The 24,777-nt window shown below is 39.7% G+C and overlaps 1 protein-coding gene and 1 pseudogene across 15 annotated transcripts in view; both read right to left on the bottom strand.

The window, feature by feature from the left end:
- The window catches only part of LOC144582018 (uncharacterized), an 821,808-nt gene that overhangs the window by 641,968 nt on the left and 155,063 nt on the right, over positions 1-24,777 (bottom strand). The gene's annotated exons all lie outside the window — the stretch shown is intronic.
- LOC108591100 (glyceraldehyde-3-phosphate dehydrogenase pseudogene) lies at positions 10,540-11,185 on the bottom strand (annotated as a pseudogene). The gene has a single exon (XR_013533678.1). The product of XR_013533678.1 is annotated as a glyceraldehyde-3-phosphate dehydrogenase pseudogene (transcript).

Consider the following 24,777-nt stretch of genomic DNA (forward strand, 5'->3'; position numbering starts at 1 on the left):
GTCTCTGTCAATTCATCAGATTCATTCTCCATCCATCTTTGATCCCTAGCTAGTGAGGAGTTGTGATCCCTTGGAGGAGGAGGAGAGGTGTTCTGGTTTCTTTATGTTTTCATCCTTTTTGCACTGGTTTCTTCCCATCTTAATGGCTTTATCTACCTGTGGTCTTTGTAGTTGGTGACTTCTGGATGGGGGTCTCTGGATAGATGTCCTTTTTGTTGATGATGAAGTTATTTCTTTCTGTTTCTTAGTTTTCCTTCTGTCAGGCCCCTCTGCTGCAGAACTGCTGGAGGTCCACTCCAGATCCTGCTTGCCTGGGGATCACCCATGGGGGCTGCAGAACAGCAAGGTTTGCTCCCTGTTTCTTCTTCTGTTATCTTCCTCCCAGAAGGGTACCTGCCAGATGTCAGCCTGAGCTCTCCTTTATGAGGTGTCTCTTTGGGTATACAGGGGTCAGGGAGCTGCTTGAGAAGAGGAGCTCAAGTTCTATGCTGGGAGCTCCATTGTTCTGTGAAGACCTGCTGGGCAGGTACTTTTGAGTGTGCTGCAGTGGAACACATAACCACCTCTTTTCCCAGGTACTCTGTCCCAGGAAGGTCAGCTTTATTCATAAGTTCCTGTTGTGCTTCTGCCTTTTTTATAGATGCCTTGCCCTGCACAGAGTAGTCTAGTCACAGTCCACCAGCAGAGGCACTGCTGAGCTGCCGCAGGCCCCCAGCTGCTGTGTGAACTGCCTTGGTAGTGGTGGTCATCCATCCCCACACTGAGCTGGACCGTCGTGGGTCTAGCTGTGCTTCCTGGAAAACTCTAGATCCAGAGTATTTCAGATTGCTTGTTTTGTGGCGGTGGTACCCGCCGAGGCAGATCACCTGGCTCCCTCTGTCACCCCCCTCTTTCAGTTGAATGGGCGGCTCTGTCCCAGCGGCTCAGATTGGTGTGAGTTTCTGTGTGCCAACCTGGCACTGGTGGAAACTGCTGTGCTGAAAACTTGTGGCGCTTTTCGGCCCAGGAATCTTCTGGTCTGTGGGCAGTGAAAACTTGTTTGGAAATGCGGTGAGCACTCACCCTCTGCCTTGTTCTTGCTGGGAACTGCACTCCGGAGCTGTTCCTATTTGGCCATCTTGAATCATCCCCCCTCCAATTCGCTTTATTAAGTAATGCATGAAGTAATGCAACAGTAGATCTCTTTTTTTTCTCAGAATTTAAGTGAGGGGTTTTGCAGATAGAAAACTCTGGGTATCTGAGCATACGTAAGAAATTGGGAAGAGAAATCACAGAAGAACACAGGCACTTATGTCTGTAGTCAATCATGGGTTTTTCTGGTAAATATCAGCTTGAGACTACAAATTATTTCTGCTCAAGCCATACAGTTCATGGAGCCCTGCTCAGGGAACATTACACTCTTAAGGCAAGCAATTATGTGTTTTAGGATTAATCCCAAACAAGACAATGATTTAGAAATAGACACATTCTCTTTTGAAGAGCTTTTAGTCATAAAAGTGTTTTTTTTCCTCCCTACACTTAAGACCTTCTAACCCACTCTTCTCTCCTCCTCTATTAAAGGTATAAAGCAGTGCTTCCACCTGCTAGCACTCACAGACCAATAACTTTAATTTTTGGCACTTATTTACAGGCTGAATAGACTCATCCACACCTGCTTTCCCCTTAATTAGCTGGTTATCTAAAGGCTGCAGATTGGAGGCTGCCAGCTTCCCCAATAAGAGGAAGATCATTTTTGTTGCTGATGTAAGAGAACTGGGGGTAGGGGAAGGAGAAAAAAAAATCCTTTTAGAGAAACTAGAGAGGATAACAGCACAAAAGGAAGAATCATGCGTGAAGATTAAGAGAGAAAAAAAACTAATGCAACTTGAAGCCAGAAAAATGAACAGCAGCCCTAACTGGCAGTGATACAGTTACTTCTACTTAGGAGAAGCTGAAATCATCCATGGTATCCAACTTTATTTCCAATCAATTACCTGCAATGTCACTGGCAGAGGTGAGGAACATGATCCCCCAGAGTGGAAAGAGGACTAGATCGCAGTCAGAAGACCCTGGGGCTCTGGACTTCACTCTGTGCTGACCCACTACTTGGATTGAATAAGTCACGTTATTAAGGAGCCTCATTGTCCTCGCCTATCACATGTAATAATGGACAAGGCAGTCTCTAAACTTACTTTTAGCTTCAATATTCTATTATCATTTCAGCTCCTTTCTGCAACAAGAACCACTGAAACCACCCAAGAGGAAGATGGAGAAACAATGAAAAGAGAAACATGAAAGAGACTGTTTTTTATAATGTTTGGGAAATTTCAAACCACAGTAGGTGAATTTCAGAACTCAAAGAAAACTTAAATGGTCATTCACTTCAACTTTCTCACATTGCAGATAAGAAAACGAAGGCCTAAGATGGCTAACTGATTTGTCCCAACATCACAGTACACAGTCAAGGCTAGAAATCAACTTCAGTCACCTCTCTAGATAAGCAGCTGGTGGTTTTCCAGTGAAACAATCTGACGGTACCCATTTTTCCTTCGGTTCTTGACAAAATGACAATACACTGATTAGAAAATGAGGGCATGCTGCATGCTAAGATTTAGGTGCAGGTTTATCTTTCCTTCATAGCGTTAATAAGCACTTTATAGATGTTAAGAGTTTGGAATAAATAATAATGTTCTCTCCAAAGGCCCTGCAAGATTAGTACTAGACCAGCATATCTGTGTGTTTCGGATATATTGCAAGCATGCTACTGGACCATAGCATTTCTCTGCTTAAATCACATCAGCGGCTTCTCCTAGTTCTCAAGATGGATATCAAACTCCTGACCGCATCCTCGAAAGCCTTCATGATCTGGCTGCTGCTCACTTTTCCAGCTTTATCTGATGCTCACCCCCAGCAAATTGTATCTTTCTGCCACAGTGAACTATTTAGTTTCAAAAGCACGGCACGGCCTGTTCTGTCTCACTTCTCCACTTCCCTTCTCATTTTCCCTGCACTAACTCCTTATTCATCCCTTGAGTTCCAGATTTTTACATCATTCCTTCCAGAAAGCTTTACATTTGGCCCTCCTAAGACCAAGCTAGTTGACTACTTATTTCCACCTCCTCATTACAACACAGGATTTTATTTGCATTTTACTCATAGGTCCCTCTCACTACATAGTGAACTTGCTAAGAGAAGGGATGCTCTTCTTTACCATAGTGTTCAGCACTGCAACAGGTGCTCCAAAGACACTTGTCAAATAAATTAACATCAAGACAGCTGAAATTATGATTGCATTAATGCGAACCCTTTTATTTCTGTGAATTTTAAAGAATAGACTACGTGTCTTTATAAATTTACTGAAGTGCTAAAGCCTTTTGTTTTCTGTTCATAGGCCCATTGACTTCCAGAGGATTCTTTAAGCATCCTCAGATTCATGAGGTATTACTAACTGAGATATTAATGCAAGGCTATTAGCTGAAACTTTGCTACTGAACTCTGGTCTTATAGAATGGTGGGTTCAAATTCGGCCCAGGAGTCCCTAGAAGAGAGCGATTAGGAGCTGAATTGTAGAGTTGGACTACTTAAATTGAGTCTGAGGTCTGCTCCTTAATATAACCTCAAGCAAGTTGCTTCACTTCACACTCTGCTTCCATCTCCTTATCTGTAAAGTGACACTATGAGCACCTACTTCATGCAACTGTCAGAAAATTAAAATAATTATGTGCAACAATCCTACAGCAATATCAGACACAGAATCATTGTTTAATACTTGCCTAACATTTTGCCATAATGATGATCATAATCATTATCCCTAAGCACTTTATATGTGTCTCAGTTAATCCGCACAACTCAATGAGGGAGTTACCATCACCATGATAAACTAACACATCGTAAAACACTGTGATGTCGTTACGGAATAGATGTTGTAAAAGTTGTACCTGTAAACGTCAAGATCCCACTGCATATTCTTCATATTCTTTCCCCATCTTACCTCCACACTCTAGAAACAAATCGCCCTCAAACATCCTTGTTCTATTCACATTAATGGGATTCTCTCAGATCCCCACAGATGCAAAGCCCTGGAATTGTCGCTGATTTGCTTCCCCTCCAGAATACTCAGCCAATTCTCTTCTATAAAGCTCCTGCTTCCCCTCCATTTTCATAGCTACTCCTGATCTCTTTACTTGGGTTTACATCTTCTCAAAACTAGATAGCTACACACTTAAAAATCATTTTTTTAACTTTCATTTTAAGTTCAGGGGTACATGTGCAGGTTTGCTACACAGGTAAACTTGTGTCATGGGAGTCTGAAGTGCAGATTATGTCATCACCCAGGTATTAAGCCTAGAGGATCAGTTGTTCTTCCTGATCCTCTTCCTGCTCCTACCCTCTCCCTCCGATGGGCCCCAGTGTGTGTGTTGTTCCTCTCTATGTGTCCATGCGTTCTCATCATTTAGCTTCCACTTATAAGTGAGAATACTTCGTATTTGGTTTTCCATTCCTATGTCAGTCTGTTAAGGATAATGGCCTCCAGCTCCATTCATGTCCCTATAAGTCATTTTTATTTTTTAAAAACATTTCTTACAGATAGAGCTCTGCCTTCAGTATACAATTAAAAAAAACTTTAAGCCATAAGCTTATAATTTTAGCATCTTCTCTACAAATCTAGTTAAAAAAAAAAAAGGAAAATGAACCAGAAAAAATTCTGTTCCAGTGATGCCACATCAACCACATCACGTCAGAAGAGCTTTCAAAATAACCCAACTGGTCTCTCTCTCTTTTTTTTTTTTTTTTTTTTTGAGACGGAGTTTCGCTCTTGTTACCCAGGCTGGAGTGCAATGGCGCAATCCTGGCTCACCACAACCTCCGCCTCCTGGGTTCAGGCAATTCTCCTGCCTCAGACTCCTGAGTAGCTGGGATTACAGGCATGTGCCACCGTGCCCAGCTAATTTTTTGTATTTCTAGTAGAGATGGGGTTTCACCTCGTTGACCAGGATGGTCTCAATCTCTTGACCTCGTGATCCACCCGCCTCGGCCTCCCAAAGTGCTGGGATTACAGGCGTGAGCCACCGCACACTTCTCTACTGACTTAGATTAAGCAAGAGAGAATGCTAACCTCCGGAAATGAATTAACTTCTCTTCCACAATTTGATTTTTAGTGTACTGGTAGCTTTTGTAAGACCAGTTATGCTCTGAGATATTAATAAACCTTTTTTCTCTGAAGCTGTTAGAAATAAACACGTGAAGAAAGATTATCTCAATTCCCCTTGTGAGTTTGTCAGTCTCCATTTAGCTAAGACTAACCTGCAGTTAGATTTTTCTGGTTCTTGTGGCCTCTCAGTCGTGACAACATGAGAAAGGGCACAGTTTTTTGACTCAAAACTGGTGAGCAACCCAGGGGCCAATCTCCAAATTCACAAGCCCTGGGCAGCCTCAAAGTTTAAATCATGATCATAGCCAGAATGGATGTCTAATCTAGCAGTCTAAATTCTATTTTATCTTCTTGGAAAGAATCTCAGAGTCAGAGATGCATTTCTATATGGTCCCCTTCTGTCAAATAAGGCATCACACAAAAGATATCTCTCATACCTGCAGGCATCTACCTTACAGTTCAGACAGTGCTCATTTTCTTGGTTATTTGTAAAATGAACTGCAGGTTTTGAAAGCCGATACCCTCCCAAGGATCTTCCTATGCCCTGCCTGTACTAGTGATTGAAGAGTAATGGCTCCGTTGGTTCACAATGCCACCTTGAATTCATATAACTCTTCTCCATCAAGGCTCAGAATACTTTAACAGGTATGATTTTATCTATTCTTAAGACGTATCTGTGATTCAAGAGTAAATTGTGAGAGCTTTGAAACCATGGGTGAATCAACACCATCTCCTCCAGATTTGAGATTTATGATAAGTGAGAGAGAGGAAATAAAAATTTTGAAGACAGCAATAATGGATATAGCTTTGTGTTTAAGGAGACCCCTTAAAGTAGCTATTTTATTTGAAGATATTTGTCACTTGTAAAATTAACATAAGTGATATAGTAGTTAATATAATCAGATAATAATTATAAAATGATTATTGCACTGGGCATGGTGGCTCATGTCTATAATCCCGGCACTTTGGGAGGCTGAGACGGGCACATCACTTGAGGTCAGGAGTTTGAGACCAACCTGGCCAACATGGTGAAACCCTGTCTCTACTAAAAATACAAAAATTAGCCGGGTGTGGTGGTGCAAGCCTGTAATCTCCCCTACTCAGGAGGCTGAGGCATTAGAATCGCTTGAACCCAGGAGGTGGAGGTCGCAGTGAGCTGAGATCGAGCCACTGCACTCCAACCTGGGCAACGGAGGGAGGGAGGGAGGAGGAGGAGGAAAGAAGAAAGAAGAAGAAGAAGGAAGAAGAAAGAATAAGAAAGAAGAAAGAAGGAAGAGGGGGGAGGAGGAGGGGAGGAGGAAAGGGGGAAGAAGGAGGGATGGATGGGGAGGAGGAAGGAGGGAGGGAGGGAGGGAGGGAAGGAAGGAAGGAAGGAAGGAAGGAAGGAAGGAAGGAAGGAGGGAGGGAGGGAGGGAGGGAGGGAGGGAGGGAGGGAGGGGGGAGGGAGGGAGGGAGGGAGGAAGGAAGGAAGGAAGGGAAAGAAGGAAGATGATTATTAAAATTATTACCCTTTTTGAGTAAAGCCAATATTTAAGAAGTAGAGAAAATCCTTCTAAAAAGTAATTTACCTAATTTTAAAGAGAAAAAGAAAAGAATAAGATCATTGGTTTTCTGAACTCAGTGTTAACCTCTTAAAAATGTTACACTTTCATAGCATTTGCTAATGGGTGGGGAAAGATGGGGGAAATCTCCCTGGATATGCCTTCTTGCTGTAGGTAACTTCTAAATCGCCTCATATTCTGAGCTGTCACCTACAGCGGTCTCAATGTCTAATATTCCCTTATCCTTTCCACAGTCTTCTGAAAACTGGTTGAGCCAATTTTGATGACTGATCCAGTATAAGACACATTATCTTTAAAATCTTTCTATTAAAAATCTTTCTAATAATCCAGACAAATTTCTATCATGTTGCAGAAGATGAAAAGAAGAACCAGAAGGACACAAGCAGGAAGACCAGGGATGGGATCTTGTGGAGGGCTTGCTGCACAAGCTTTGGCTTGATACGCTCAGGCTACATCCTTGACCAGAAGTCTAAATGTGTGTTTTACTCTAGGATAACACTAGGATAATGATTTTACTCTAGGATAATGAAACTTTCCTACAGCCACCTCTGAGGTTTCATTTCAAACCTAGTCAAATATGGTAGCAGCCTATTATCCCATTTCTGCTTTTGAAAATGTGGATGTTTCTATAGACAGCTCTGGACCTTTTCAGCTAGCCCCATCCAAATTCACTGTGCACTCTTCCCCACTGGGTACTTGGGAAGCTGACCTGTATGGATTTCCACATTGGCACGCTTCCTCCACTCTGGCTGCCAGTTGAGTTCTCCAGTGACAAGAGCTCATTAGAGTAGACAGGAAATCAGAGAGAGGAAAAGATGGAGGTCAGTATTCATTCATCCAGCAATCTCTCTGCAGTGTCACCACAGGCTGGCTCTGTCCCTAGACTGAAGGTCAAAGCTTTTGTCAAGCAACCCTCTCCATTGGAGTCACTCTCGAAACTCTGGGAACTCCTCCTTTCAATTATTCTGGATGGTTCCATGTCATTTCTCTACCATCTGAACACACTGTTGTAAATTGTCCCCTTGTGAAATTCTGTTCAAATGACCCAGTTTCCCTCCAGGACCTCAACTGACACATAGGCTGTATTCAACTACCATTCTGAGAACAAATCAAGAAAAGGAAGACGTAATCACAGATCCAAAGTCAACTGAAGGAAACCCACACATCTCTGTTGAGAAAACAGCAATGATCTCTGGGAGCTAGAAAATAACCAACTCATTTTTAAAACGTGGGACTGCACTGCCTGACTTTAGAAAGAATGATACAATGTATTTTAACAAATTATGCACAAAATAATTCTAACTAAGCATCTTTAGAAAGAATTCAGTACGAATAAACTTCAGGTAGCAAAATTTAAAAGATTTGTCCTGATATGGAGTTTATAATTCTAGAGTATTTGCCCCCTCTAATACCATAGTACTGTAAGTAATATTCTTCAAGGAGAAACACAGAAGAAATCTTGAAGGTTTCCCTCCAATTCTTGCCTCTTAGATTTTTTTTAAGCCTGTATGTTTATAAATACGCATAGACATTGTTAACGCCATTTGTGAGCTGCGAAAGCTGAGGCGTGGAGAGATGGCACAGCTAACTTGTACTGGGAATAAACTTTCACCCAAAGTCATCCAACTTCTAGAATTCACAACTCTCCACTCACCTGCTTGAAAGGCCAACATGGGAATATCATGACTCAAAGACAGTATTAGCTAATTGCTGATAGAAGTTTTCCTCTGACCCACGATACTGTTACACTTACTTCATACTAACATTTTAATAGTCCATTTGGTCCTAATCCAAGACACAGCCATAAATGAAATCCCCTACACTTTTCATTTCTTCAGGGGAATTGGACTCATTATAGTGACTACTGTGGAGACAGCAATGGTTGGAAAACATTGCCTGAGGGATACAAAAGTTGTTTTATTTCATAATTAGGCATTTTTGTCCTGGGGGCATTTTATAATCATGGTTTAAAATAACAGCCATTATTTTATTACAATTTTCTATTTTTTGGGCATAAAAATATTTAGAACATGTTTTCAGCTGAGTTTTATTAGTCATAATGCCAGGAAGCGCCTAGTGTTACGGATGGTGGAATTATCTTTGAGGGCTTCCCTTTAGGGTTATTTCTTCCTTATAGTCTACATTCTCTCAGTGTTTGGTACCAGATCTAAAATAAAAACATGGAAATTGAAGATTCTATTTATTTGCGGAAGTCACCTGTACATAGACAGAAAGTGAAGTCCACCCATGTATCTTTCCACTCCATTTCTCCTAATCAACACTAATTCACATGCCACATGTGAGGCTACTTGTGTCTTGGGTAAGGCTATAGTAACAAGAACTGAAAAATGTGGAGACGAGTCAGCAAGAACAAAAGTAACAATTCAAAAACAATTGACATGAAATAATACTGTTATCAGGCAACTGGATTAAACTTCCCTCTCAGGGGATCTAACAAACACGAAGGAGTGTGCATGCCTTGCACACATGTATGTGGGCAGAACAGAATGAGAAGTCGCAGAAACAGAAGGAATTGTCTAATGTATCTAGTCAATTCTTGAGTTCAAAACAGGAGTAAACCACTATAATATCCATCAAGTTTCTCCTTAAATTTTTCTAGCACAAGACACTGGTTACCTTATACCACATACCTCAGAATATTATTCCTTGGGTACAGACTAAATCTGTGTCCCCTTAACTTCTTCCCATTGATGCCAGTTCTTTCCTTTGGGGGACCAAGAAAAATCCTAATCCTGATTAGTTTTACGAATTTAATTGTAAAGATTTATCTTTAGTCAATCTTAATTTTCTTCTGATTTCAGATTGCTATCCAGTTATCATTTAGCAATATATACCTTTCTCTTTTATAAATAAACAGGAAAAAATGTAATCATAAAGTCCAATGAAATTAATGCCTTTAGTTATAACTTTGATACTCAATTATTAATCCACACATTTCCATACACAATAGCATTTAATCCACACTTTTTCCCATAAACTACAGCACCACAAATGTTTGAAAATAGATACCCAGTCCTTTGTAGTGAATAATGCCATTTTTCCCTAGCCAGACCCCGTTCATTCCCCTGCTGGTAACGATATTGAATCTTCCTTTAGCATCACATCTTTCTCACTTCAATCCATGTGGTAGTTTGCAGGGACTGAGGGTTCATGTGACTGGAATGGCTATGTAATACAGGCCTGCCAAGAAATACATATAAATTTCCTATCCCAACACTTATTTTATAACTGGGCATCTGAGGAAAGCTAAATCAATTAGATGTTGTTCTTTAATTGACAAATACAAGTTATATATATTTCATGTATATACATGAGTATAACATGATGTTCTGATATATGTAAACACTGCAGAATGATTGACTCAAGCTAATTAACACACTGATCCCCTCACATGCTTATTTTTTATTTTGTGGCTAGAACATTTAAAGCCTACTCTTTCAGCAATTTTCAAGTATACAATACAATGTTATTAACTGTAGCTACCACGCTGCACAACAGATCTCTAGGACTTATTCCTCCTAAGTGAAACTCTGAGCCCTTGAACAATAGTCCCCCAGTACCTCTTCCCACCACCCCCAATCCAACCCAGACCGTGGTAACCACCAGTCTACTCTGCTTCTGAATCTGACTTTTTACATTTTTACATACAAATGCAGTATTCATCTTTCCAAACTTGGCTTACTTCACCTAGCAAAATGTCAACCAGGATCATCTATATTGTTGCAAATGACATGACATGATTTCCTTCTTTTAAAGACTGATTTGTATTTGTGTGTGTGTGTGTGTGTGGCACCACATTTTCTTTATCCATCCATCCATTTATTATTTTTTTTTTTTTGGCTGAGCACAGGTGACTTTATTGATGGTACATGACAAGGTGGGGCTCCCTAGGCCCCTCCTTCTTCAAGGGGTCTGCATGGAAACTGTGAGGAGGGGCAATTCAGTGTGGTGAGGGACTCAGTGTGGCAGGGACTCCCCAGGAGTGAGGGCCTCTTTTCCTCTCGTGCTCTCGCTGGGGCTGGTGGTCCAGGGGTCATACTTCTCATGGTTCACGCCCATCACGAACATGGGGGCATCAGCAGAGGGGGCAGATATGATGACCCTTTTGGCTCCCCCCTGCAAGTGAGCCCCAGCCTTCTCCATGGTGGTGAAGACACCAGTAGACTCCACCACATACTCAGCGCCAGCATCGCCCCACTTGATTTTGGAGGGATCTCGCTCCTGGAAGATGGTGATGGGATTTCCATTGATGACAAGCTTCCCATTCTCAGCCTTGACAGTGCCATGGAATTTGCCATGGGTGGAATCATAGTGGAACATGTAGACCATGTAGTTGAGGTCAATGAAGGGATCATTGATGGCGACGACATCCACTTTACCAGAGTTAAAAGCAGCTCTGGTGACCAGGCGCCCGATATGACCAAATCCGTTGACTCCGACCTTCACCTTCCCCATGGTGTCTCAGGGATGTGGCTGGCGATGGGAGACAAGATGCAGCTGTCTGTCGAACAGGAGCAGAGAGCCCATCCATCCATTTAAAGACACTTAGGTTGATTCCATATCTCAGCTATTGTGAAGTATGCTACAATGAACACAGGATTAAAGGTATCTCATCTCTTAAGATACTCATTTCACTTCTTTTGGATATATATCCAAAAGCAGAAGTGCTGGATCATATGATAGTTTTATTTGTAATATTTTTTAGGAAACTCCATATTGTTTTCCATAATGGCTGTACTAATTTATATTCTCATGAACAGTATACAAGGGTTTCTTTTCCTCCATATCCTTGGCAATACTTGTTGTCTTTCGTTTTGTTTGTTTTGTTTTTAATAAATGCCATTCTAACAACTTTGCGATTATATATCACTGTGGTTTTAATTTGCATTTCCCTGATGATTGGTGATGTTGAGCATTTTTTTCATATATGTGTCAGCCATTTGTATGTCTTCTTTTGAGAAATATCTATTCAGGTCCTTTGCCCATTTTTTAATCAGGTTATGCATTTGAGTTTTTTACATGTTTTGGATATTGACTCGTTATCATATATACTTTGCAAGTATTTTCTCCCATTCTGTATGTCATTTCTTCATTCTGTGGATTTCTTTGTCGTGCAGAAGCTTTTTAGTTTGGTGCCATCCCATAAGTTCATTTTTACTTTTTCTTTTTTTTTTTTGAGACAAAATCTCTCTCTGTTGCCAGGCTGGAGTGCAGTGGCGCAATCTCAGCTCACTGCAACCTCCACCGCCTGGGTTCAAGTGATTCTCCTGCCTCAGCCTCCCAAGTAGCTGGGAATACAGGTGCCCGCCATCACACCCAGCTAATTTTTGTATTTTTGTTACAAATGGGGTTTCATTATGTTGGCCAGGATGGTCTGAATTTCTTGACATTGTGATCTACCCACCTCAGCCTCCCAAAGTTCTGGGATTACAGGTGTGAGCTACCATGCCCAGCCAATTTTTACTTTTGTTGGGGTCATATCCAAGAATTCACTGCCCAGACCAATGCCAGGAAGGTTTTTCCCTATGTTTTCTTCTAGTAGTTTTATAGTTTTTAGCCTCACACATAAGTCATTCTTTAATTTGTTTTGAGTTGATTTTTGTATGTGGGGAAGATGTGCCGAATTTCATTCTTTTATATATGGATATCCAGTTTTCTCAACACTATTTGTCAAAGAAACTATCACATCCTTATTGTGTATTCCTAGTATTTTTGTCAAAGATCATTTAACCGCAAATGTGTGGATTTACTTCTAAGCAGTTGTGTTCCATTGGTCCATATGTCTGTTTTGTGCCAGTACCACACTGTCTTTATTACAATAGCTTTCTAGTAGATTTTGAAATCAGGGAATTGGAATGCTTCCAGCTTTGTTCTATTTCCTCAAGATTTCATTATCTATTCATGGTCTTTTGTGCTTCCATACAAATTTAATAACTGTTTTTTTCTATTACTGTGAAAAACTTCACGTAATCTTGTTGGGATTGCATTGAATCTGTTGATTGCTTTGAGTGGTTTGGACATTTTAACAATATCACTTCTTCCAAACCATGAACACATGGTTATCTTTCCATTCATTTGTGTCTTTTTAAATTTATTTTGTTAATGTTTTATTAGAGTTTTAGAGTTTTCAGAGTATAGATCTTTGATGCCCTTGGTTAAATTTACTGCTAAATATGTTTATGCTACTGTAAGTGGTATTGTTTTCCTAGGTTCTTTGGGGGGTAGTTCATTGTTAGTATATGGAAATACTACAGATTTTTATATATTGATTTTTGTGCCCTGCAATTTTACTGAATTTGTTTATTAGTTCTAACAGTTTTTGGCAGCATTTTTAGGGCTTTTGATACATAACATCATGTCATCCACAAACAGAGACAATTTAACTTCTTCTTTCTGATTTAGATTCCCTTTTTTTGCTCTTTTCTTATTACTGTGTCTAGGCCTTTCAGTACTATGCTGAATAGAAGTGGTGAGACTCTTCACTATTGAGGGTAATGTTAGATGTGAGCTTGTGACATAGAGTCTTTATTGTGTTGCAATACATTCCTTCTATACCTAATTTGATGAGGATTATCACAAAAAGTTGTATGTTATCAAATGTTTTTCAACATCTGCTAAGATGATAATATGGTTTTTGTCATTCATTCTGTTAATGTAATGTATTATATGTATTGATTTGCATATGTTGAACCATCCTTGCATCCCAGGGATAAATCCCACTTGATTATGGTGAGTCATCCTTTAATGTGAAAATTCTGGTTGTTTTTATGAAGCCCTTCAGCAAGAGAATCTCTCTTCTTATTAGTCCCTACTAAAGTTTTAGAATGACCCAAGCTCAGAATTTCAGGCATCACCTCATGCAGAGGTATTTTCCTGAAAATAAAACCAAATAAGTCAAAGCCAAGAGATAGAAGAAAAAGATCAGAAGACGTGACTTGATATTTGGATATCATTTGAGCCTGATGTCAAGTCTACCTTTATTTTTTTTTTTAGTTACGTAAGTCAATCAATTTCCCTTTTCTCTTGTCAGTATGAATCATTTCCAACCAAAAGAGTTCTGACTAATAGAACTTAACTCAGTCTTATCCTTCCTAAGGAGCATCGCAGTTTCTCCAGCTATTCTATAAGTGACAAGTACTCCTAAATATTCACTCTCTCAATCAACTCATCTCTTGACTTGCTCCCCTGGAAATGGGCTTCATAAACTATGTTGCCCAGTAGTAAACCCAAAATATAAAATGTCCTCTAAGCATTACAATAAATGCTGACAATTACTAACCTGGATAAAATAATTATATCACTGCAGCTCAATATTCCATGAATAATACTGTGATGGCTAATTTATGTGTCAACTTGCCTAAGATACAGTGCCCAGCTGTTTGGTCAAATCCCAGACTAGATGCTGCCATGAAGGGTAGACCTTGAGTGAAGCCAATTACCCTCAATATTGTGGTTTCATCCAATCAGCTGAAAGTCTTAAAAGAAAAGAATGAGGTCCCCAAAAGAGGAAGGATAACCTCCAGATTGCCTGAAAACTCAAGACTGCAATACTGACTCCCACCAGAATTTCCAGCCAGCCTGATTTCATTCTTGACAATCCTGTGAGCCAATTCTTGCGTGTGTGTGTACGTGTGTGTATATGTGTGCCACCTATTGGTTCTGTTTTTCTCTGGAGAATCCTGACTGATAGAAATAAAAATATGTCATATTCTTTCCAGCTCTCAGGCAATGAAGGCACTCAGTTCTTTTAGTTTCATGAAAACTCCCCATCTGATACTTGCTCAATTCATTGTTTTAAACTAAGCGTTATATTTTACATGCATGCCTACTACCATAATTTCCATCAATTGAGATATTTGAAAAAGTTTCCTTCATCTAGTATATTTGTAAAGGTTCCCAGGTTGGGGCTTATACACATTTGATAAGAAGGCTTTGATCTCTTTATCCTACTAATTAGAAAAATGTTCATTAAACTATAGCTGATATTGAAGCCCTCTTGAACACACTTGAGGCTCCCATCAATCTGCCTGCAATTGTGTGAGTTCTTTAATCAGTTAATCCACCCAACAGGATTATCACTCGGCCCATACTTCTCCATCATCTTGCCTGCAAGAATATTATAAAAGTTTCCAATGAATACCTTGCAGAAATAAAATAGTCTATGTTCAAAAAATTTCCTCCATTTTTCAGTCTAATAACCCATGTAAAAATAGATACTTTAACATAAATTATTGTCTAAAGATGCATTCTGACCCTAACTCATCACTGTCTACTCTAGTGAAGAGTTCTTACAAACAAGTCAACTAGAATTTTGCCACAATGCCACCAAATTATTGTCTTAGTGAGCTTTTGTTCTTATGTAGTTTTAAAAATATGTTCCTCCTTAAAGACTAGAAGTAAGTTCCTTAATTACATCTACAAATATTTTGTTAATTAATTTTTAATTGACAATAAAATTGTATATATTTATTGTATACCATATGATGTTCTGAAGTACATATATACATAGTAGAATAGTTGACTCTACCTTACAAACGTATCCATTACCTCACACGGTTGTCATTTTTGTGGTGAGAGCACCTAAAATACACTATCTTAGCATTTTTTGAGAACATAATAAATCATGATTAGCTCGAGTTACCATACTGTACAATAGATCTCTTGAATTTGCTCCTCTCTAACCATAATTCTGCAGTCTTTGACCTGCAACATCCCAACCTCTTCCCAATTATCCCACCCTCTGGTGATCCCCATTCTGTTCTCTACTTCTGTGAAATCAACTTTTTTAGATTCCACATATGAGTAAGATCATGAGGTATTTGTCTTTCTCTGCCTGGCTTGTTGGCTTATTTCACTTAACATCATGTCTTCCAGGTTCATCCATATTTCCTCCATTTTTATATATTCATATATACAGTATTCCACGGTGTATATGTGCCACATTTTCTGTATCCATTCAGCCACTGATGAACACTTAGGTTGACTCTCTCTCTTTGTTATTGTGAAGACTGCTGCAATGAACAGGGATGTGTAGGTATCTCTCTGACACATTGATTTCACTTATTTTCAAATTTTTCATTACCTTACAAAATACTTGATCAAAGAATGAATAGTTTCTCTCATTTGAAGAAGCAAAGTGCTTCGCACCTTCAATTCTTTTTCACTCATGTTAGTTTCAATCTTTAAAACTGGGCAAAGTAAAAAGGCAAGTTACAAACAAAAAATAATATAATAAATAAAACAGACAAATGACTTTTGTCTTTGTTCTATTAAAAAGTGCATAAAATTGGATATTTCAATCATTAAAACTTCAAAAGATAAATGAAAAGGGACATGAATAGATAATTCATTATAGAGGCAATACACCTGGATTACAGAACATGGGAAAGGCTGTAACTTCATAATATTCCAATTTTAGGGAAGCTCTGTCTGTCAAATTAGCAAGTCTCTTTCTAAACATAATATACAATGTTGATGGTGAAGTTATTGCCTATATATTCACATATGCATACATTGTGTAATGACAGACACTGATAACAGAAATACAACATGCCCCCTACTCTTTTGCAAAGCTACGTATCAATATTCACAACTTCCCAAAGAAATGTTTATGATGCAGGAACTTATCTAGTTACAAATGTTTTTATTGTATGTATACCCATAATTAAGAATAGATAGAAACTATATAATTACAAATAAGAAATATTAAATAAATGATGGCTCACCTTTGTAATAGAATCCTATGTAACCGTTAAAGTAATAGTTACTAATAATTTGCTATGATAAATTTTTAAACTATAAATTTTGATTTAAAAAAGAAAATGAACAACTATGTAATAAAATCAGCAAAACTCTTTGCTGACAAAAAGGCCAAATACACCAAAATTATTATGGTTGCAAAAGACTAGATGACAATTTTGCTTCTTCTGCTTTTCTGTATTTTCTAAAATTTCTTAGAAACTGTCTGAATGACTTTTATAAGTAAAAGAATACCAATACGTTTTATTTTTGAAACAGGATCGAGCAGTTCTTTTTCTTCAAAATCAACAAAGTTTGGGCATCTTTTTTACAATAGCCATTTAGAAAGTCAAGAAAAATCAAGAGAGCAATACAACTTATTTGATGATGACATTATCTGTAAGACCTAAAAAACAAGTTAAAAAAATAAAAAAGCCTTCCTCTTACCTCTCCCACCAAAAAAAAGAAAAAGAAAAAAAAAAACTTTCTTAGTTCTGCTCTGTCACGGGTTCTTTATGGCCACACATAAAGATATTGTAATTACTCCTCGAAAGGTTAGCACTCAGGATTTGCAGTTATGAATTAGTGATTAAGTTAGGGCTAGCTGATAGCAGAGCCTTCAGCTTGCAAGACTGATCGATTTTGCTGGGGCAGGACATAGAAGGAGAAGATAAGGTACCATGTGTAAAGCAGCTGACTTCTTCACTTTTGAAATGCATCCCTGTGAGTTTAGGACTAAGAAATCACGTGAATGCAGCACATGTCCATATACACTCAACACTTTATTCCTTTAATTAAAACCATGCTCTCAGGACAAATACCATTCTGCACTTTGCAGGAATGAGCCAGGCTATTCTGACTTGGGGTTTACAATACATTCGAGGTATCCCTGAGTATTCCTACAGCCATCCAATTATAAAAAGACATTAGATGTTCAATATTTTTCAATGGAGAAATGTATGTTATGAGGTAAGAAAAAAAGCAATTTCTACACCGATGGAAGAGAGAAATTCAGATTGCACTGTGATCGCAGCATTTGATATTTATTAATAAAAGTATTATACATTGACAGTGAGACAACTACAGCCCAGATGCCACACTTTTAGGAACTAAGGCAATTTTCCAGATCCTATCTGTAGGGTTACATGAGGGTTGTAGGAGGAAGAGGTATATGAGAAGAGGCAAGTTAGCACAGAGGGGATTTCTCTCAAAGATGTCTGAGAGGACTGCAAGCCAAAGAAGAAGAATGAGGATGGAGGACGGCAAAGACTGACTTGCATGGAACTGGCCAGTGAGTCAGAGAAAAAGTGACTGATGGACAGCATGGCCTGGAGAGCAAAACAAGGCACAAAGCTAAGAGGTGGTAAGATAGAAGCCTCCAGGAAAGGTAGCACATTCATTCCATTACTTCCATAATGTAGAGGGATGTCACTCTTATTCCCTAAAGGCTTCATACTAAAATAATGAAAATTTATGACTAAATTTTAAGAAATTTTGAGAAATAAGTAACATTTATGAGTCACATGTTAAAGGCCTGTTCATTACATGTTATTTTCCAGTGATTGAGTGATAAGTGACTGTTAACTTGCTTTTCAATAAAAGGAATGGAGGATGAGCTTTAAACCTATGAATTGTCTCAGCCAACGTAAACAATTTTACTACTTTCTCTTCCCCAATACTACCCAATTCTTCATGGTCTTTCTCCTATGGAACCCTGTCCCCAGACTTCACTCTGCTTCCTGCTGTGAATGACAACCTTTAATTAAGGGTTTAGCTAATGCCGAAATTAGTACAGCTGAGAGTGTAGTTTTAGTGTACTTCTCAAATTGTGCCTAATTTGAGAATTTGGACAAATCAGTGACTTGGAACACAGTTGTCTTAATCTGCTCAGGCTGCTATAATAAAATACCAGAGGTTGAACAGCGTGTAAACAAAAGAACCTTGTTTCTTACAGCCCTGGAGGCTGGGAAGTCCAAGATCAAGGTGCCAACAGATTCAGTGCCTAGTGAGGGCCCTTTTTCGTCGATGGTGTCTTCTAATTGTGTCCTCACATGTCGGAAGGGGAAATAAAGCTCCCTTAGGCCTCTTTTATAAAAGAGCACCAAACCCATTCATGAAGCCTCTGCCCTCATGATGTGATCACCTCCCAGATATCCCACTCCCAATACCATCAGCTTTAGGGGTTGTGGTTTCCACATATAAATTTGGGAGAGTTCACAAACATTTAGACTTCAGCAACAGTCATCAGATTTAAATGCACAGATGTAAGACACACTGCTTTGAGTGACTCAAAATTGACTTCTAAGTCTAAGTTGATTGTGTGACTTTTTCTGTTACAAATATATAGAATTCTCTGGGTGAGAATATTTTCTTCTCCTAGTGTTTTTCATGCCCTTAAATGTCTTTATTTTGTATGGATTTATTAGAAATAAATGTAAATATTATACTCACCAATAATGGGGCAATCTGAAAATATATGTTTGTAAATGTAAGGCAATAAGAAGTAAAATAGCATCACCTATGGGGCATTCTTGCCTTTAGAATGCTTAACTTGAATCTAATCATGGGGAAACCATCAGGGAAACCCAAATTCAACCAGACAACTAAACCTAACTCTTCAAAAATGTGTTATAAAAGACCCTTAAAAAGCTGACAGGAGAATCATTCCAGAGTAACAGAAACTAAACAAACCTGACAACTAAAAGTAAGATGTGGTCCTTACTCAGATTATTAAATTGAAAAAGAAAAACTAAAGGATTTCTAAAAAGAGCTGGAAAATCTGAATAGAAATTAAATATTATATGATAATAATAACGCATCGGCGTTAAATTTCTTGGTTGTGATCATTTGTTGTGCTTCTATAGAAAAAATGCCTTTGTGCCGGGTGCGGTGGCTCACGCCTGTAATCCCAGCACTTTGGGAGGCCGAGGTTGGGTGGATCACGAGGTCAAGAGATCGAGACCATCCTGGTCAACATGGTGAAACCCCGTCTCTACTAAAAATACAAAAAACTAGCTGGGCATGGTGGCGCGTGCCTATAATCCCAGTTACTCAGGAGGCTGAGGCAGGAGAATTGCCTGAACCCAGGAGGAGGAGGTTGCAGTGAGCCGAGATCGTGCCATTGCACTCCAGCCTGGGTAACAAGAGCAAAAAACTCCATCTCAAAAAAAAAAAGAAAAAGAAAAATGCATTTGTTCTTAGAAGACACATGCTGAACTATAAAGGTGATGGTTTTAACTTCTTTTCAAATAGTTTAGAAAAAAAGGAAAAAGAGAGTGTAAACAAGATATTTGTATGCATATCCATATATATAAACATAGATACATATGTATACAGAGAGAGATTAACGTGACAAAATGTTAACAATCGAGCATATTGGTACATTGGTGATCACAGTATTTACCATTTTTTCTGTTTTTCATTTTCAAAATTAGTTTGGCTAAAGGACATGCAAACAAATACATGATGCTGAGTTATAAAAGATTAGGGTGTTCAAGTCTGGGTTTTGCACATGGCTCTGACAAACCTATTTTGATGACCTTGGGAAGGTAGCCTAAGTTCTTAGGGCTTTTGTTTCTTCTTCTGCAAAGTGAGATGGATGAACAAAATAATCTCCAAGGCCCTTTCCTGCAATATGAATAGGCATTCGAAAATAAAAACAGTCACATGTCTATGAATAGCATATGAATGTATGTTGACATATGCAGATAGCATAGTAAAATTGCTACTTCTCTATATGACTCCATAGGAATTTCAAAATTTATAAATTATCTCTCCACAGCACCTTGGCTGTCTTAGTCCATCTTGTGTTCCCATAAAGGAATACCTAAAGCTGGATAATTTGTAAAGAAAAGAGGCTCACAGCGCTGCAGACTGTAATGGAAGCATGGCACCAGCAGCATCTGTATCTGGTGAGGGCTTCAGGCTGCTCCCACTCATGGCAGAATGTGAAGGGTAGCCAATGTGTGCAGAGATCACATGGTAAGAAAGAAAGCAAGAGGCAGGGGGAGATGCCAGGCTCTTTTTAACAACCAGCTCTTATGAGAACTAACAAAGTGAGAACTCACTCACTTCCCCTCCCTCAGAAAAGGCATTAATCTGTTCATGAGAGATCCATCCCCACGACCCATATATTTCTGATATAGGTTGAATATATGTCCCTGCCCCAATCTCATGTTGGATTATCCCCAGTGTTGGAGGTGGGGCCTAGTGGGAGGTGACAGAATCTTGGAAGTGGATTTCTCATGAATGGGAATGGGTTAGCACCACCCCCTTGCTGCTGTCCTCTTGAAAGCCAGTGACTTCTTTCAAAATCTGGTTGTTTAAAAGTGTGTCGTACCTCGCTTTCTCTCTCTCTCTTTCTTACTTCTTCCTACTTACACCACTGAGACAGCTGCTCCCCCTTAGCCTTCGCTATGACTGTAGACTTTCGGAGGCCTCTACAGAAGCAGATACCACTGTTATGCTTCCTGTACAAACTGCAGAACCAGGAGCCAATTAAACCTCTTTTCTTATAAATCACTCCATCTCAAGGATTTCTTTACAGCAACGCAAGAATGACCTAACTCAAAAAATTGGTACCAGGAGTGGGGCGTTGCTATAAAGATACTTAAAAATGTGGAAGCGACTTTAGAATTGAGTGACAGGCGGAGGTTAGAGAAGTTTGGAGAACTCAGAAGACCGCAAGATGAGAAAAAGTTTGCAACTACTTAGAGAATGATGAAATGGTTGTAACCAAAATGCTGATAGTTATACAGACAGTGAAGTCCAGGCTGATGAGGTCTCAGATAGAAATTAGGAACTTACTGGGAACTGGAGCAAAAGTCACTTTTGTTATACCTTACCAAGTAACCTGGCTTCAATGTGTCTATGCCCGAGGGATCTGTGGAAGTTGGAGCTTGAGAGGGATAACCTAGGGTATGTGGCAGAAAAAAAAAAAAAAAATTCTAAGCAGCAGATGTGGCCTCGCTGCTGCTGCTGCTGCTTTTTTTTTTTTTAGAAATGGGGTTTCACCAGGTTGGCCAGGCTGGTCTCGAACTCCTGACCCCAGGTGATCCTCCCACCTCAGCCTCCCAAAGTTTCTTCTAACAGCCTATGTGAATATGTGGAAGCAAAGGAATAACTTGAAGTTGGAAACACAGCATACAAGTTTGGAAAATGTACAGCCTGGTCAGCTGGCAAAGAATGAAAAGCTTTTTGCAGAAAGGAAAAAGGAGGCCATGGAGCAACAACTTACTAGCAAGCTTTGTATAACCAAAAAAAAAGCCATATGCTGATAGAGAAGACAATCAGAGAAAGGTATCAAAGGCATTTTAGAGGCCTTCATGTCAGCCCCTCCTATCACAGGCCCAGAAGCCAAGGAGAGAAGAATGGTTTTGTGGGCCTGACCCAGAGCCTCGGTACCTTGTGCAGCCTCAGGACACTGCTCCCTGCATCGTGGCCACAGAGTTTCTGCCTAGATTTCAGAGGACGTATGGAAAAGCCTTGGTGTCCAGGTAGCCTGTTGCAGGGGCAGAGCCCTCACAGAGAAACTTTACAAGGGCAGTGTGGAATAGAAATGTGGGGTTGGAACCCCACACAGAGTCCCCACGTGGGCACTGCCTACTGGAGCTGTGAGAAGAAGGCCACCATTCTGCAGACCCCAGAACAGCTTGCACCCTGCACCTAGAAAAGCTGCAGACACTCAACATGGTGAGAGCAGCTGCAGGGGCTGAACCCTTGCAAAGCCACAGGAGAAGAGCTGCCTAAGGCCTTGAGAGCCCACTCCTTACACTAGTGTGCTCTGGATGTGGGACATGAAGTCAAAGGAGATTATTTTGGAGCTTTAAGAGTTAATGATTACCCTGCTGGATTTCAAACTCCAGTGGGGCCTATAGCCTGTTTCTTTTGGCTGATTTTTCCCTTTTGAAGAGGAAATGTTTACCCAATGCCTAGACCTTCATCGTATCTTAGAAGTAAATAACTTGTTTTTTATTTTACAGGCTCATAAGTGGAAAGGACTTGCCTTGTCTCGGATAAGAAATCGGACTTCGGGCTTTTGGGATAATGCTGTAATGACTTAAGACCTGAAGGGACTGTTAGGAAGGGATGACAGTACTTTAAAATGAGAGAAACATGAGATATTGGGGGGTCAGGGCAGAATGATATGGTTTGATTATTTGTCCCTGCCCAAAGAGCATGTTGAATTGTAATCTCCAGGACTGGAGGTGGGACCTGGTGGGAAGTGATTGAATCATGGGGGTGGATTTCTTATGAACGGTTTAGCAACACCTCCTTGGTACTGTCCTTGAAAAAGTTGGTGACTTCATGGAAGATATGGTTGTTCAAAAGTGTGTGGCACCTCTCTGTCTCTCTCGCACCTTCCTGTTCCCACCATGTGAGACACCTGCTCTCCCTTCACCTTCCAACATGAGGTAAGCACCCTGAGGCCTCCCCAGAAGCAGCTGTCACTGTTGTGCTTCCTGTGTAGCCTGCAGAACTGAGCCAATTAAACCTCTTTTCTTATTCATTACCCAATCTCAGGTATTTCTCTGTATCAATGCTAGGAACAGCCTAACGCAACCTCTCATTAGGCCCCAACTCCAGCTTCACCTGATGGACATTTTTCAAGATCACAAAACAGTTTCTAAGACCATTGAGAAGTAAACCAATTCGACCAATACACTTGATCTTTAAAACAAAAGTAAAACACAGCAAAAGAAGAAGCTTCCAAATTAAAAGCATATATATGTGATTTCTATTTACTTAGAAAATGTAAGAAGGCAATACAAACTCTCTACCAAAAAAAAAATTAAAGTCAAAAAAAGGTCTCCATATTTAGTTATAGCTAACTATATGCTTTTGTTCATTCTGACTTTTTTGCCATGGCCATGAATTATTCTTACAAATAAATTTAAGATATTAAAAAGAAAATAAAGTCTCTACATAAAAGACATTTACTCTTTCCCTCTGCTTGATACGAAAAAAAAAAGCTCTAGGACTCTCATAAACTGAGTTGATAAATATATTGACATCCATAAAATAACTCTGTAACAGGAATTTTCTGAAACATGAGAAACTACAATAAATCACATGAAAGTGTAGTCATTCTTCCCACCAACAAGTTGGTTCTCTGCTTGCTTTTCACAATTCTTGGTGACTTGTGTTGGCACTGTTATGAACCCACTAAAGCACTGGGGGAAAAAAATGTTTGAGTTCCAAGATGTGGATACTTGACCTAATGAGATAAATGGATGTGGCAGAATAAAGTATTACTCTAACCTGCTCTCCGTCGAGGAGAATGAAGCTCGCCCTCCCTCTCAGTCTCACCTTATCACTTCTTCCCCTCCATTTTTTTCACCTCTACAATGGCCAGCAAGAAGAAAAAAAGGCATAAAAAGATTTTTACCTAACCACATTGACAGCATGTCCTTAGCAACATTTCAGGTGCAATCTGAATGAGGATTTTCTTATTTATGTTACCATCGTGACTGTTCACTTTTGCCAGCCTTGAGCACACTCACTCAGAAGTAAGGCTTGTCAAGGCAGCTTTGTACCTGAGCTCCTACTTCCCCATTTGGGCCAACATGGGACCCAGAATCTTGCCTGGAAAAGCCAAGGACAGTCCACTCACCCAGACACTCAACAACACTCAGGGTATTAGTAAAACAAAATGATGTGTTACAAGCCGTACACTGAAATAAAACTCACATGTACACACTAATGTCAAACCACTAATGTAATCGGGAGTAGACAGTGTTTCCTAACTTCAATGCCCAGTTCCCCCTCATCTAGCAAATTGTCTCTCCTCTTCTCCACCTGGGATTCTTCCAGGCCATGCTTGATCTCTTCTTCCTGTCTCTTGAATAGCTTCAGCATGCTCATCCCTAAGAATTGTCCCAAAAGCTCAGGCTTTTCATCTACAAATGCTAAATACTCACTTTAAATCTCGAATCAGCATTACTGACTTATCCAGGATGCTTTTCTCTTACCAGTATACTGTGCAAAATGTGCAAAATGTTAGCAGTTACTTTTCCTAATAACAGGAACGACTGCCAGATGCTGCAGCCATTCACACACTTTTTTGCATGTACTGTTTAGATTCGCCTATCAATATCATAATCAATATGCTGCATGGTGTGACAATGAGAAAAGCAGGTTTTTTTTGGTGGGGGGAGATGAAGTCTCACTTTTGTCCCCCAGGCTGTTGTGCAATGGTGCAAACTTGGCTCACTGCAACCTCCATCTCCCAGGTTCAAGCAATTCTTCTGCCTCAGCTCCCAAGTAGCTGGGACTACAGGCTTCTGCCACCATGCCCGGGTTATTTTTCCATTTTTAGTAGAGACA

Source organism: Callithrix jacchus, chromosome 4 (genome assembly GCF_049354715.1).
Source record: "Callithrix jacchus isolate 240 chromosome 4, calJac240_pri, whole genome shotgun sequence".
NCBI classification, from domain to species: Eukaryota; Metazoa; Chordata; class Mammalia; order Primates; family Cebidae; genus Callithrix; species Callithrix jacchus.